This window comes from Tachyglossus aculeatus, chromosome 23 (assembly GCF_015852505.1).
Source record: "Tachyglossus aculeatus isolate mTacAcu1 chromosome 23, mTacAcu1.pri, whole genome shotgun sequence".
Lineage (NCBI taxonomy): Eukaryota > Metazoa > Chordata > Mammalia > Monotremata > Tachyglossidae > Tachyglossus > Tachyglossus aculeatus.
The window spans coordinates 14,737,520-14,752,215 of NC_052088.1; the positions used below are offsets into that span (position 1 = coordinate 14,737,520).

Genomic DNA, 14,696 nt, shown 5'->3' on the forward strand with positions numbered 1-14,696 from the left:
TTAATTGTTTATATTAAAATAATATAATTATTATTTATTTAAATGCTTATTTTATTATTTATTATTATTTAAGGCGTAACAAATACCATCGTTATTATTATTATTCCCGTGGGCTAGATCGGGAGATTAGATCCTTAGATAGCCCTCGTGTTGTCGCTCGCGATTCGAGACGATTGCCTTGACTATTTTGCCCATTACTGCAGGTGGTCGTTGGCTGGTGGAAACGGGTCCAAGGCGAGTGTCCCCAAAACTAGTCCGTGTGGGGCTTAAGGGGGATGTACCTAGGATTCGAGAGCCACAATCGAGCGTTTGAAATTCTCCGTCTTCTTTATCATCATCAATCGTATTTATTGAGCGCTGACTGTGTGCAGAGCACTGTACTAAGCGCTTGGGAAGTACAAATTGGCAACATATAGAGACAGTCCCTGCCCAACAGTGGGCTCACAGTCTAAAAGACTTTAGACATCCATCCATCCATCAGTCAATAGTATTGAGCGCTGACCGTGTGCAGAGCACTGTACTAAGCGCTTGAGAGGGTACAGTATAGCAGAGATGGTAGACCTGTGCCCTAGTATTTATTATAATGGTATTTGTTAAGCACTTACTATGTGCCAGGCACTGTACTGGCACATACACTGTACCTGTATATATGTTTGTACATATTTATTACTTTATTTATTTATTTTATTTGTACATATCTATTCTATTTATTTCATTTTGTTAGTATGTTTGGTTTTGTTCTCTGTCTCCCCCTTTTAGACTGTGAGCCCACTGTTGGGTAGGGACTGTCTCTATATGTTGCCAATTTGTGCTTCCCAAGCGCTTAGTCCAGTGCTCTGCACATAGTAAGCGCTCAATAAATACGATTGATTGATTGATTGTACTAAGCGTTAGGCTGGATACAAGCAAATCAGGAGCTTTCAGTCTGGAGGGGAACACATGCTCGAGCAGTTTGCAGTATAACGCGGAAAGGGGCAGGCACTATAATAATTTGAAGATAGGAGGAAGAAAGATATGGATGAGTCGGTATTGACGCCAGTATGGCCCCCTCTCCGAGCAGTTATACCCTGCTATTTGCCCTATCCGTAATTTATTCTATCTCCTGCCTCTCTCTTCCCCCAAGATTGTAAACTCCTTGTGGACTCGGATCGGGTTTCCCAATTTATCGTACTCTCACGAGCATTTTGTCCAGTGCACTGCGCACACTAAGCGCTCAGTAAATACCATTGACTGACCGGTGAAAGTACTAGAATATGTAAGGTGTGTATATGTGTGGCTGTGCGTACACATGTGCGCAGTTGGAGGAGAAGTGCTGAAGTGATAACTAGGGAGAAATAACTTTTTTTGACACGGTCGATCTCAGCAGGGATTCGGAATTAGCCTACCTCCGGATTTAAAATAGTTTCGCTGCTCTTCAGTTCTTTCATAACGCCCTCGGGTTTGTTGTCTCTTCGCACAAACTCCCCGCCGGAGACTGGGCCGTTTGAATCCGTTTCGATTTCAATTTCTACTCAAACCTGTCTCCTCCAGGAAGCCTTCCCCGGTTGATCTCGGTCCTCCCCATTCTATTTCCCTGCTACTGTGACACCTGTGCACTAAGCAGGTACTCCTCACACAACACTTTTATCCATATCTGTAAACCCCGCCGCTTCCCCTACCTGGAATTTATTTTAGTGTCCGTCTCGCCTGTCCGATTGTCATATCAGCGTGGCTCAATGGAAAGAGCACGGACTTTGGAGTCAGCGGTCATGGGTTCAAATCCCGGCTCCGCCACGTGTCAGCTGTGTGACTTTGGGCAAGTCACTTCACTTCTCTGGGCCTCAGTTACCTCATCTGTAAAATGGGGATTAAGACTGTGAGCCCCCTTGGGACCACTTGATCACCTTGTAACCTTCCCAGCGCTTAGAACGGTGCCTTGCACATAGTAAGCGCTTAATAAATGCCATTATTATTATTATTATATCCTCGAGGGCAGGGATCGCTTCTACAAACCCTGTTGCACACTCCCAGGCGCTCAGAACAGAGTGCTGCACGGGGAAACGTCTCAATGAATAGCATTGATGGATTGAATTTTGACTGTCACCTGCTCCAGAGGGTTTGGAGTGGCCCAGATCCAGCTGGTTCGTTAAATGCCAATCACTCCCCTGTTATCCCGCCCACACGGACAAACTTTGTTGCGCTTTAATAATAATAATAATAACAATAATGGTATTTGTTAAGCGCTTACTATGTGCCAAGCACTGTTCTAAGCGCTGGAGTAGATACAAGGTAATCAGGTTGTCCCACGTGGGGCTCACAGTCTTAATCCCCATTTTATAGATGAGGCTCAGAGAAGTGATGTCCCACAGCTGACAAGTGGCAGAGCCAGGATTAGAACCCATGATCTCTGCCTCTCAAGTCCGGGCTCTTTCCACTAAACCACGCTGCTTCTTGAAAGATGCCCTTAAACGGAGCCACGCAGTCTCGGAGTGTTTTTGTTTACAGAATGGTAGTGGGTAAATTATATTCTCCATCTTCCCAAAGTAAATAATAAACACTTTTAGGAGTAGAACTATTTGAATGAACTATTTCTCCTTTGTGTTGTGTTTTGTTGTTTTTTTAATTGGGGGGGGCGGCTGTTGATGGTCTGTTGAAGACTAATGCGATTCATATGTGTCTTAATATTAACGGTAATAGAGCTGAATTTTTAAAGTGGTATTTGTTAAGCGATTACTATGTGTGATAGTTGTTGAGCGATTGCTATATGTCAGGGCACTGTACTAAGCGCTGTGGTGGATACAAGGTAATTATTCATTTAATCAATCGTATTTATTGAGTGCTTACTGTTTGCACAGCACTGTACTAAACGCTTGGAAAGTACAATACAGCAATAAAGAGAGACGATCCCTCCCCACAACGGGCTCCGTAATTAGGTTGGACGCAATCCGTGCCCCACTTGGGGCTCACAGTCTCAATCCCCATTTTACAGGTGAGGTAACTGAGGAACAGAGGAAGTTAAGTGGCTTGTCTGAGGTCACACAGCAGACAAATGACAGATCCAGAATTCAGCCACGAGCGCAGAGTAGGCGGAGGAGCCTACAGATGAGGTAACTGAGGTACAGAGGTCACATAGCAGACAAGTGGCAGGTCCCAGGATTCAGCCGTAAACCCAGAGTGTGTGGAAGAGCCCCACCTCAGGATTTCAGAAATAGGCCGGCCTCGGAGGAGAGCCCTCCACACATCCGCCAAGCTAGCTCTCTTCCTCCAGGAGGCCTTCCCAGACTGAGCCCCCCATCCTCTGCACCTCCTCCCCATCGCCCCCTCGCCCTCCCTCTGCCCTACCCCCTTCCCCTCTCCACAGTATATTTGTACGTATTTATTACTCTATTTTATTAGTGATGTGTATATACCTATAATTCTATTTATTTTGATGGTATTGACACCTGTCTACTTATTCTGTTTTGCTCTCCTTCCCCTTCTAGACTGTGAGCCCGTTGTTGGGTAGAGACTGTCTCTATATGTTGCCGAATTGTACTTTCTAAGCGCTTAGTAGAGTGCTCTGCACACAGTAGGCGCTCAGTAAATACGATTGAATGAATGACCTGCGCTTTCCGTGGAAACCGAGCGAGGGTCAGGCCTTCCCTGCCCGAGCCGGAGCCGGGAGCTGGGCGCCTCAGATGCGTGCCACCGGTTGGGCATCGTCCAACAGGCTGCTGTGAGAGGGGCAGGTCCCGTTCCGGCGGCGGGTGGGATTGGGGAGAGCCCGGGGACCCCCCCTCTCCCACTCGAGGTTCACCGAGCTCCCGCGGGCTCCCTTAGCCGACGGTCTTCGGCCCCTCCGGGCCGTCGAGCCGGGGTTGGGGGTTGGGGGTCGGGGGTTGGCGGCCGCCGCGGGCATTGGGTATGGACCGTGAATTGAGGATCGCCCCCGCCCCTCGCCCGGGATCACGGGCCGTCCGGGAAGTCCCATGGACTCTTGGGGGTTAAATGGGGATGCGCCGAGGGAGAAGGTGGGAGAGGGAGAAGATGGAGAGGGATGAGGTGGAGGGGGAGAAGGTGGAGGGGGAGAAAGTGGAGAGGGAGAAGATGGAGAGGGACAAGGTGGAGGAGGAGAAGGTGGAGGAGGAGAAGGTGGAGGGGAGAAGATGGAGAGGGAGAAAGTGGAGAGGGAGAAAGTGGAGAGGGAGGAGGGGAGAGGGAGAAGATGGAGAGGGACAAGGTGGAGGAGGAGAAGGTGGAGAGGGAGAAGGTGGAGAGGGAGGAAGATGGAGAGGGAGAAAGTGGAGAGGGAGAAGGTGGAGAGGGAGAAGGTGGAGAGGGAGAAGGTGGAGAGGGAGGAGGGGAGAGGGAGAAGGTGGAGAGGGAGGAGTGGAGAGGGACAACGTGGAGAGGGAGAAGATGGAGAGGGAGAAGGTGGAGGGGGAGAAGATGGAGAGGGAGGAAGATGGAGAGGGAGAAAGTGGAGAGGGAGAAAGTGGAGAGGGAGAAGGTGGAGGGGGAGAAGATGGAGAGGGAGAAGGTGGAGAGGGAGAAAGTGGAGAGGGAGGAGGGGAGAGGGAGAAGGTGGAGAGGGAGGAGGGGAGAGGGAGAAAGTGGAGAGGGACAAGGTGGAGGGGGAGAAGATGGAGAGGGAGAAGGTGGAGAGGGACGAGGGCCTTCTCCCCAGCCCTCCTTCCTGCCCGATGGTGCAGAAAGAAAAACACTTAGGGGCCAAGGCAGGGCTCCTGGGCCGGAAAATGCCAGGGGAAGGTGGACTTAGAGAGAGTGTATGTGTTTTCAGGGAAGGATGCGCTTCCAGGCGACCGCCGCTGATGTCCTTAGTCTTGGAAGGTTTGGAAAGCGCGACGCTCCCTTTCCCGAAAATGCAACAAGTGAAACACGGGGCGTGGAAGGTGGGGAGGAAAGAAAGACAAAGAGAGACAGAGAGAGACACACAGAGGGAGTGTTCAGGAAAGGATGCGCTTCTACGAAGCCGCCGCCGATTTCTGCGCTACCAGACCCCTCCCTCCCTTGCTCTTAGAAGGTTTGGAAAGCACAATGTAAAATGCAACAAATGAAAGACTGCATGTGGAAGGCGTGTGTGTGTGTGTTTGTGAGATAAGGGCGCCTCCGTTTTCCCCAAACCGGCCCCCGGCCGTCCCAGGAAACGGCGCCCAATCCCACTCTGTTCCTAAAAGCGGGGCTGCCCCCCGGCCGGGACAAACCCGGGCCCTCCCCACTCCCTCCAGCAAGCGGGAAAAAGAGAAATCAATCAATCAATCGTATTTATTGAGCGCTTACTGTGTGCAGAGCACTGTACTAAGCGCTTTGGAAGTCCAAGTTGGCAACATAGAGAGACAGTCCCTACCCAACAGTGGGCTCACAGTCTAAAAGAAACCCAACGGGGTTTGGCAGAGCGGGGCCTCCCCCCGCCCCCATCGCCGTCTCGGCTTTCCATCAAACAGAATCTCGTCAACGGCTGGACAAATAACAACAACGACGACGACAACAACAACAACCCAACCTTATTTGTTTTTGTGTCGAAAGGCGATTGCAAACGGAACCAGAGGCGCAGCGCCACCGACCCGCGGCTTCCCTCGTCTGGCAGTCCCCCTTTGACTTCGCCTGCTAAGGATTTCGGAGACCACCTACCTACCCACCTACCTACCTACCCACCCTTCGCTCCTCCATGCGACTCCGGCTCCCCACCGGACCGATCAGCTCCCTCCCCCAGCCCCGGGATTCCATCCCCGTCCCCCCACCATCCCGCCCCCCCTGCACATTCAGTTTGTTTTCTCAAGGCCTAAGCAATTTTTAATGTACTCTATACTTCCCGCTTAATCCTCATCGTTTACTGTATAATTATAGTTTCAAAGTGATTATGTAATTAAAATCATGTTTCACTGCAGCAGGACTTCAAAAGGGAGGCAGACCCCCCTCTCCGGCATTATTTGCTGGTGATGTAATAATTTCCCTGTGATATTTAAAATAAACACATTAGTTGAAGAATGCTAAACATGTCTGAAAGTATAGAGTGGAATTGATTGGCGTGAGGCTGGGTTGTAAAGGAATGGTAAAACCTATCACTAGTTTAATATCGTCCTAGGCTCCCATGCAGGGTAAATTACAGGATAATGGAGCGCAGGCGATGGTAAACTCTGTTTATATAATCCATTTCTTCACACGAGTTCCCATTGCTTTCCCTTCCCTTTGCTGTCTGTGGTGGTTCTCTGATCCCCCTGACCTCAGCCATGTGTTTTCACTTTTTCTTCTGATCTCAATTCCATGACCAGCGGGGAATAAAATACAAATTGAATAGTAACCATTCACAGGCCGCTCTTTTCAAACTGTTGTTAAAACCTCTTTGTCTTGTCTAGCGGTTGAGAGATAAATGTGTTGTGTTTCGCCTGACGTTTTTTTTCTTCCTTTTTTTTTTATACAGCGGTTAAAAACTCACCAGTCCAATTCCGTTCCTGCAAACTAAAATAATAATAATAATAATAACCCTTCGCCCTTTCTCCGAAAAAACAGGAACCCGTTGCACCACTTCCCTTCATCCCCGCTCCACGGATGCCTGATTCACTGTGAGGGGACAGTGTCAGGGACAGAGAGGAGGAAAGAAGAGAGACAGTGAAAGAGAGGGTTTGGACGGGGGTCTGGGGAGGGGGGAGGAGAAAGAAGTGCCCCACCTTGTCCATCCGGGCTGAAAATTTCGCTCAGAGTCGAAGGGACCCGACCTCTTCCTCCCCAGGCCCTCGCCTGATCCTTCCCTTCCTGGACCTGCTTTTGGGGGCGAGGCGGGAGACGGGCCGGGGCTGTTTATTCAGCTTTTCTCAAAAATGGAAGGGAAAAAAAAAAAACCAGGCCCTTGTTATTTCTAGGACTTGTTTTTCCGTGCACCTCCCTCCCCGGGCTTCTTCTTCCTGGGGATGTTAATGTAGAATAAAATGATCCGACCAAGCTACTATTCAGGGGAGGAGGCGGTGTCTTTGGGCTCGACTGCTGGTGTTAGACTGGCAGCGCGTTCTGCCAGGGAAAGGAGGGGAGGAAGGAGGAGGACCCGGCCAGTCTGTACATATGTATATATGGAGAGAGACTGAGAGAGAGGCATAGGTGTCCTTCTTGAAGACGGTGAAGTTCTTCCATAACGAGTGCATCCACTTGACATCTTGTTTAGGGAGTGGGTGGGAAATTAAGGATCGATCTTCCGACAACGCCTTAGAATTTGAATAGAACGCGATGCGGGCGTTTGCTTGGGCGCGGCCACGGTCGAGGCGCCCGTGCTCTATCGCAGAATCCGACAAGAATCCACTGTCTCGCGTTATAGAAATGAGCATAGTTATGGGACGCATTGTGGCTCAGTGGAAAGAGCACGGGCTTGGGAGTCGGATGTCATGGGTTCTAATCCAGGCTCCAGCTGTGGGACTTTGGACGAGTCACTTAACTTCTCTGGGCCTCACTTCCCTCATCTGTTAAATGGGGATGGAGACTGTGAGCCCCCCGTGGGACAACCTGATTACCTTGTCTTTTCCCCAGCGCCTAGAACAGTGCTTGGCACATGGTAAGCGCTTCAAAACGATCATCATCATTCACTCCACTATTTATGATGATGAGGGGAAGCAGCGTAGCTCAGTGGCAAGAGCACGGGCTTTGGAATCGGAGGTCAGGGGTTCAAATCCCAGCTCCGCCGGTTGTCAGCTGGGTGACTTTGGGCCAGTCACTTCAATTCAATTCAATTCAATCGTATTTATTGAAAGCTTACTGTGTGCAGAGCACTGTACTAAGCGCTTGGGAAGTACAAGTTGGAAGTACAAGTACTTCACTTCTCTGTGCCTCAGTGACCTCATCTGTAAAATGGGGATTAAGACTGTGAGCCCCCCGTGGGACAACCTGATCACCTTGTAACCTCCCCAGCGCTTGGAACAGTGCTTTGCACATAGTAAGCGCTTAATAAATGACATTATTATTATTATTATTATGGTATTTGTTGTACACGTGCCATGTTTATTCATCCGAGTGTCCACCGGCCCATCTAAATGGGTTGGGTGTACGCGCGCTAAATCAAACCCAACACTCCCGTGGAGTCCCAGGCGAGACAGGGACTGTGTCTGACCTGATTGTCCCTGTGTGTCCCCCCCAGCGCTTAGCGCAGTGCTTGGCAAACATCGAGGTTATTACAGGATGGGAAACACCTGCGCGTGGCTGCTATCCATGAACCCCACGACGTCTAGAGAGAGAGCATGGGCGCTGTAGGAAAATAAACCTGCGGCCTGCCCGGCTGCGTGAGGTGGGTGTCCGCCCATCCTTCCGCACATGATACAGCGCGGAGCCCACGCGTCCCGGGTACCTGTAAAATGAGCCTCGCTCCCTCACATGCTTCAGATTAAACTCCCAGGCCGTTTTCCTTTTCTCTCTCTTTTTTTTTCCCCCTCCTAAAGGGTTCTTATAAACTTCCCTTCGTTTATTTAGCCTGGTTTTCATTGCTCCAGTTTTGCATGGTTTGCCTTTGTTTAGTTTATTAACCCACAGGGTTACTTTAACTAAACATTTGGGCGGAATACTTTGGGGTTGGATTTCAACGTTTTCTAACAGAATTACCGAGTTTTTTGAAGCCGCACAGAGGACCCTGTGTTGAGTTTATTAGTCAATTTAACAGACTATAAGGAAAATGAAAATTAGGACGATCCGGGTGCGGACCTGCTGGTGGGAAATCGGCTTCAAACTCGGCGTTCGGGATTTCCCCAGGAGCCCTCCCCCCCCCCCATGTTACACACACACACACACACACACACACACACACACACACCGCCCCCCCCCCCCCGAGGGGGGCTCCAAACACCCCGAGAAGCAGCGTCCGATACGAATCCCTGGTCGGAATCCGCCTTTCGATGCCAACTTGGGTCTGAGTTCAAATCGGAGGTGTGGCATGGCGGTGTGCCCCAGCGTTGTGGCACGGGTGCGTGGCTTAGTGGAAAGAACGGGCTTGGGAGTCAGAGGACTTGGGTTCTAATCCTGGTTCCGCCACTTGTCTGCCGTGTGACCTTGGACAAGCCACTTAACTTCTCTGTGCCTCAGTTACATCATTGGTAAAATGGGGGTGAAGACTGTGAGCCCCACATGGGACAACCTGACTACCTCGTATCTACCCCAGTGTTTGTAACAGTGCTTGGCACATAGTAAATGCTTAACAAATACCATTATTATTATTATGATTATATGCTACGGTGGGGATCAGGGCTGACCAGACCCCGCAGTCCGCCTCCCTCCTTTCCTCCCCACAACTAGGGGAGTCCCTCGCTCCAGGACCAGTCCCGAAGGGAATTCACCGACACACACAGAGAGGAGCCGGGAGGCACAGGATCCCCCCTTGCCTGGCTTGTGAAAGAGGAATCCGTCTCCCAACAAACAAACACTAGGCATGTACACAGGCAGAAACAGCTGGGTGCGTGTGCGTGTGTATGTGTGTGTGTGTGTGTAACAGTGTGTGCTTGCAGGCCAATAGATCCTAGGTCAGGTCCTTGGTTTTGCTCTACAGGTAGTTAGCTCCCAGAACCCCCCCACCCTACTTTTCTTTTGGAAATCTTCTTTTGGAAATTATCTGGGAGAAACAGAACTCACTGAACTCACTCACCATCACAATCACGGTGGGCTGACTGTCCTCGTGATACGCCACACTGCCGTTACAAATCCCATCTCACCTCCCATTTCATGCCTGCCAGCATCAACTTGGTAAACAAGCGTCCACTCCACGTGTTTGAGCATCCCGGATTCCTGTGGGCACCAGTTCATCCCCTAAACCTCTGTTTCCCTACCGGTGCCTGCCTGACATGGTGTTGGGAGAATTAGGTGGCAGCATTTGGAGTGACTCGATAGGAAGCTCCTGAGGTATACAGATTCGAGGCTTTGGTATGATTAGTTCTGGGCATTTAATTGTGAATGAAAGGAAAATCTCAACAGTCCTTCTGCGTGATAGCAAAAACAGACACACACCCAGCTCCAACCCCCTGCCAAAAACAAACACCCTGGAAAGAATCTACAATTAAAATAAGAAACAGCTGGCAGTAGGCCCATTGTATGTGAAGATCGTTATTCCAAGGTTTTTGAACTCTTGCTTGATCCTTTGAAGACCGTGGTGGAGAACTGCAGGGTGGGATCTAACTGTCCATCTAATGCTGCTGTTCTCCCAAAGCTGTTCTTATCCGGGCCGCTTAGAGGTAGGGCATCTAAGGCCCCAGATCTTGTTGGAAGACCCTAGTATATAATGAGGAGAAGGAAGATCGGGGACACCCTCCCTCCCCCCATCCTCCTTGTTTTAGGAAGCATCGGAGGCCCCAGTGGTCTTGGAATCATTGCCCCTAGGCTGTCTCACCCCTTATTATCCCAGAACCTTTCCTGCCTGGAAAAGGGAGTTAAAAGTATTAAGCCAAAGCAGCTCTTCTGCCATCTGGACTTCTCTGACTTGCATGACCCTCTCCCATCTGGCTATAATCCGAGGTCTGGAATAGATACTGCACCGGTCAAAACGATCCCTGTTCTCTTCTGTTTCTGGGTGGTTCGGAACACTTGTCTTCTTTAGGGACTCCAGCCCCCACCCCGTCCACCATTTGATCTTCCAGGGGGCTGCATAGTCAGTGGGATCCCAAGTGTGTTTACGTGTGATTTACATATGTCTCCATAGGCTGAGAGGTTTAGAGTCCCAGGCTATTTCTAAATTAAAATTTTATTACTGCAATCCTCATAATTATTTTAGGGCTCCGTTTCCCTCTTCGCAGTTCCACCTCACCCATCCGCTAGCCATGTCTAGGAGACAAGGCATATTTTAGGGAAGGTTGTTTTTGTGAGAATTTGGGTTTTGGGCCGGAATCTGCTTGAGTCGTATCTAGACCTCAGTGCCAAGTGAATTTGCTGGAAAGCTGTGCAGCTCAGGAAACGTGGGGAAGCCACCTGTCACAAGTGGCCCTCCAGAGCTTGTCCCAGGGCCTCCGTAATCAGCACGACTGCCTGTCTGACAGCAGCGTTAGCAGCCCCAATCCCTGTCCTGCCCACCCTTTTGCCATCCTGAGGACTCTCATGGCAATTCCTGGGTGCCAGGGAGGGGCTGGCATCAAAGTGAGGGGAGCAGCATTCATTCATTCAGTCAATCGTATTTATTGAGCACTTACTGTGTGCAGAGCACTGTACTAAGCACTTGGGAAGTACAAATTGGCAACTTGTAGAGATGGTCCCTACCTAACAATGGGCTCACAGTCTAGAAATAGATCCACCCCCTGCCCCCTTCCCCAGCTGACAATTAGGGGGGCTCCTGGACCATCAGGAGGTACACAGGAGCCCACTCTCAACAGTGGCAAATGTGTTGGGCTCAGGGTAATGAGCTGATGAATCAATTAACTAGGAAATTCCCCCTTTCCTCTTTCTTCTCCAGTCAGAGATATTTGAAGAGCACCATATTTGTATGTCATTGACCGTTGACTCTGAAGGCAGGTTCCATGGGTGGTATTTACAGCAGAATAATAATTGTGTTTTCGTTAAAGTGCTGACTATGTTCTAGGCATGGTACTAAGCGCTGGGGTAGATACAAGATAGTTTGGACACAGTCCCTGTCCCACATGGGGTCAAAGTCTAAATCCCTGTCTTACAGATGGGGAAACTGAGGCACAGAGAAGTTAAGTGACTTGTCCAAAGGCACACAGCAGAGCCAGTATTAGAACCCAAGTACTGTAGGCTCCCAGGCCCTTTCCACTAGGCCATGTTGCTTCCTAAGAAGCAGTCGCAAAGTCCTCTAGCTAGTAAACTTGTTATGGGCAGCGAATATGTCCACTAATTTTGTTGTATTATACTCTCTCAAGTGCTTAGTACAGTGCTCTGCACATAGCAAGTGCTCAATAAATACCATTGATTTATTGACCAAATAATCCCATCTAGATACACATGTGCTGTCACCAGTTGAACTGCACTTGGTTTCCTCCCCAGGTTTGGCAGTTTTGTTTCTGCATCACCTAGACCGTATGCTCCTTGTGGGCAAGGGACTTGTTAACCAGCTCTGTTGTACTTTCCCAAGCACTTAGTACAGTGCTCTGCACACAGCAAGTGATGGATAAATATGATTGAATGAATGAAGTATCATGGATTGATTAATGCCATTAAGATCGTGTTTTCTTGGCTACCCGACTTTACTGACCACCCAGAATTTTTTTGTTCTCATAGATTGGTCCAGTAAAGTCCTTCAGTCAATAGTATCTATTAAGCACCTACTGCAGAGCACTGTCCTAAGGGCCTGGGAGAAGCACAACAGAGTTAATAGGCAGGATCCCTGCCCTCAAGATGCTAACCATCTAGTGGGGGGAAAAAATCAGTCCTTGGTTTAAAAGTTTTTCTTTAGTTTCCACATTACTGATATTTTGGACCAGGATTTGCCATTGGCAATCTCACAACCAAAATCTATGTCTGCCCAGGCTCTAACCAGAAAATCATAACATTAAAAAAAAAAGAATTTAGCCGTGAATCCTACCCCATTTAGATTGGAAGCCAAGGGGCTGTTTTGTGGGTTTGGACTTTCCAAGGAGAAGCAGCATTGCATAGTGGATAGAGCCCAGGCCTGGGGGTCAAAAGGCCATGGGTTCTAATTTTTGTCTGCTGTTTCACCTTAGGCAAGTCAAATTACTGCCCTGTGCCTCAGTTACCTCATCTGTAAAATGGGGATTGAGACTGTGAGCCCCACATGGGTCAGGGACTGTGTCCAAACCGATTTGCTGTATCCACCCCAGAGCTTAGTACAGTTTCTGGCATATAGTAAGTGCTTAACAAATACAACAATTATTATAGAAAATGTGAGTTGTTTGATTTATCCCAAATAGCTGCTGATGGGGGGTGGAATGGGCCAGTGTCCTCCATTAGAGTGTAACCTTCTTGTAGACAAGGATTGGTCTATCAACTCTGTTGTACTGTATTCATTCAAATGCTTAGTACAATGCTCTGCACACAGTAATCTTCAATAAAGTCCATTGATTGTTTGATACTCTCCCAAGAGCTTACTAGGGAGTGTTGGTAACTGTGCCTCAGTTACCTCATCTGTAAAATGGGGATGAAGACTGTGAGCCCCACGTGGGACAACCTGATCACCGTGTAAACTCCCCAGCGCTTAGAACAGTGCGTTGCACATAGTAAGGGCTTAATAAATACCATCATTATTATCTCTCCCAGAATGCCCCACCTCCCTCTGCAGCCATTCTGGTAGTGTATCGATAGAGTTTTCTTGGTGAAAATTACAGAAGTGGTTTACCATTGTCTTCTTCCGTGCAGTAAACTTGAGTCTCTGCCCTCGTCTCTCTCCCATGCCACTGCTGCTCTGCAGAGGTGGGTTTTGACTTGTAGCAGATTGCCTTCCACTCACTAGCCCCTGCCCAAGCTAGGAATGGATATGCCTCTGCTTGACTCTCCCTCCAGTAGCCGAGACTGGTAGAGTACTAGAAACTCTCCAAGTGCAATCCTGAGAAGGGCCCTCTATCAGTAGGACATGCTAATTATTAAATATTATAATTATTCGATTAGCTCTACCTACACATATAAATCCATAACCATATACCACTTTGGCTGTAGTGTATGCTCTTCTCGGGCACTCGCCGCCCTAACCGTTCTTTTAGGGCCCCAGACTAATGTAATTGCTGTTATATGGAAGGCTGTGACCGTATTCTTTTATTTAGCTCCCCTGAGGCACCAGACTGACGGTATCCCAGGACCAAACCCAGCTCCCTAGGAACCACAACGTCATATGATAGGGAAGCCCTATCACTGAAAATCACTTTGGAGAGAGCATCGTCTGTAATTCTTGTGGGGAAATTCTGCCCCCCAAAGTCCCTGACTTTATGGCATGAAATAGATTACATGATGTAATCCTGGCTGTAAAATGGGGATTAAGTACCTGCTCTCCCTTAGTCAGTCAATTCAGTCATATTTATTGGCATTTAGTGTGTACAGAGTACTGTACTAAGTGCTTGGAAGGTACAATTCAGCGACAAATAGAGACAGTCCCTGCCCACAACAGGCTCACAGTCTAGAAGGGGGGAGACAGACATCAAAACAAGTAAACAGGCGTCGATAGCATCAATATAAATAGAGTTATAGATGTATACACATCATTAATTAAAGAAATAGAATTATAACTATGTACATATACCCACAGGTATATAGAGAAGAAGCATGGCTCAGTGGAAAGAGCAGGGGCTTTGGAGTCAGAGGTCATGAGTTCAAATCCCGGCTCCGCCAGTTGTCAACCATGTGACTTTGGGCAAGTCACTTAACTTCTCTGTGCCTCTGTTACCTCATCTGTATAATGGGGATTAAGACTGTGAGCCCCCCGTGGGACAACCTGATCACCTTGTAACCTCCCCAGCGCTTAGAACAGTGCTTTGCACCTAGTAAGCGCTTAATAAATGCCGTCGTTATTATTATGGTGCCATTGACTACAGGGGCTACCAGCTCATTCTCAAATCACTGAGCTCGAGATTAGGGTCCTGACTCTATGGAGATGAAGAAAGGTGATCTCCTGGAAGCCCAAAGCAGTTCCCCAGGGGAGTGGAGAAAATTGAAGTCCTTGAATAATCCAAAACCTCATCATATCCAGTAATTTCAGCCTCCTTCCTAGCCAAACCTTGCGTCAGAACTGCTAACAAGGAGTAAAATGATCCGATTTGAGTTTCGCCTCTTCTTTCAGTCCCCAGACACTCTCTGGTGAGGTGATA

At 48.8% G+C, this 14,696-nt stretch overlaps 1 non-coding gene across 1 annotated transcript; it reads right to left on the reverse strand.

Moving 5' to 3' along the window:
• Positions 1-13,321: 13,321 nt before the first annotated feature.
• LOC119944905 lies at positions 13,322-13,454 on the reverse strand. Its single transcript, XR_005456046.1, has one exon. It is a non-coding gene; the product is annotated as a small nucleolar RNA SNORA7 (small nucleolar RNA).
• Between the last annotated feature and the right edge of the window lie 1,242 nt (positions 13,455-14,696).